This window comes from Pteropus alecto, unplaced genomic scaffold (assembly GCF_000325575.1).
Source record: "Pteropus alecto unplaced genomic scaffold, ASM32557v1 scaffold81, whole genome shotgun sequence".
Taxonomy (NCBI): domain Eukaryota; kingdom Metazoa; phylum Chordata; class Mammalia; order Chiroptera; family Pteropodidae; genus Pteropus; species Pteropus alecto.
In genome coordinates this window covers 15,855,143-15,856,907 of record NW_006433378.1, presented here as the reverse complement: position 1 = coordinate 15,856,907, position 1,765 = coordinate 15,855,143, and the positions used below count along the sequence as shown (strand labels likewise).

Genomic DNA, 1,765 nt, shown 5'->3' with positions numbered 1-1,765 from the left:
GAGGTAGAATCATTTTATTAGTCCTTACTACAGCCTTAAGAAAACATTCCTGTGATTATACTTTTCTTTTTGATAGTTCCAACTAAGGAACTTTGTACATAGTTAACTAGAATTCTGACATGTCCTGATATGAGGAAACAATTATCCTAATTAACACAGAAACTTAGTGCTAAAATATGAGATAGTAAAATGGCTTGTTGACTAGTTACACACATGCGTATATACATGCACATCTCCATTTATGACGAGGTTTTGGTGTGCTTATTAATACTAAATGAAAGCTAGTGTAATTCATTGCATAACTGCGGGAAACAGTCTATCAGGAGAGATGGTTAAGAGTTAACTAGTTATCTCCAGACTTTAGCGAGAGGTATTAAAGTGCAATCAAATCATACTATCAATGAGTAGCCATCATCTGGACAAAGGTATCAGAAAGGAAATGAAGAAAGTACATTTGAGAACTTGAAGAACACCTAGAATTTTGAGAGTAACATAATGTTGAAAGGGTCCCTTAAATAGAGAAAATACCAATAAAAAAAGTGAGTTTGTTATCATTATATGACACATTATTATCAGGGTAGAGAAAGAGTTACTTAACGAAGATGGGTAGAGAGGCTCCAAATGTGAGAAAAAAAATCCAACATATTTTCAAAGAAAAAACAAAACAAAACAATAACTTTAATTTGGAGGCAACATATAGTTTTGTTTTGTTTTGTTTTTAAATGGGAAATATAGGCATTAAGAAGTCTTTGACAAGATGACACTTTTCTAAAAGAGAAGGTAAAGGAAAATATCTGGTGTCAAATTCTAAGCTGGCAAAAAAAAAATATGACTGTCTCTGATTAGGGAAAAAAATGTTCAGAATTAAAACACAAAATAGTCTTAGATTATAAAATGAAAAAAAAAATTAAATAAAAACCTGATACAAAAATTACTGTTATGAAATAGACCTCATCAAGATTCTCTGACAGCTCAAATAAAAGAAATTTGTTAACTTCTTTAGTGAATTCTCCCCTTTAAGAGAGCCATGCTACCCTGAACAAGCCCAATCTTGTCTGATCTTGGAAGCTAAGCAGGGTCAGGCCTGGTTAGTACTTGTATGGGAGACCACCTAGGAAGACCAGGTGCTGTAGGCATAAAAAATAAGGGATTGTAAGCTGTGACAAGGTCTTTGCAATCTATGAGGTCAACCAAGGGGTTATACCAGAAAGGATGTGTCACAAATGAGTATCTCCCAATAAGTCAAACAAAGAAAGCTATTTTAAAAATGTCTTTGTTTTTATGAACAAGTGCATTTAACTGTTAGCTGTTGAATCCAATTATTTCACCACTCAATATAAACATATCTAAATTTTATTTTTCTTAAAAATAAAAACATTCTCTGGCCTTATTATGAATTTTATTTGTGCCAAACCTAAGCTTCTATTTGCTAAAAATTTATGTTAATTTATCTATTTTCTCTATAGCCATCTAAATCAGTAATCTTTGTCTGACAAATTCACATGAGAAAATCTTATAGCTTCTTTTTCTCCACAGGATCAATTTTTCTTTCACAATATGTGCAATAAGTTCATATTCAAAAGTGCTGAAATGGAAATAAATCAATTGAGCAAACCAGACTGTTTTTAAGGAAAAACATTTGGATAATAACTTAAATTTGATTGTAACCGGAAAGTGGTTGCTTCCATTTTAGAGAAATGAACAGACAGTGCTAACGTTTAACTTTGAGGCTGTACAGAGCCAGGTATGAGGATGTGAGAGAATT

The 1,765-nt window shown here is 32.1% G+C and overlaps 1 pseudogene; it reads left to right on the top strand.

Annotated features, from left to right (window-relative positions):
- Positions 1-1,017: 1,017 nt before the first annotated feature.
- LOC112476871 lies at positions 1,018-1,136 on the top strand (annotated as a pseudogene).
- The last annotated feature ends 629 nt before the right edge of the window (positions 1,137-1,765 follow it).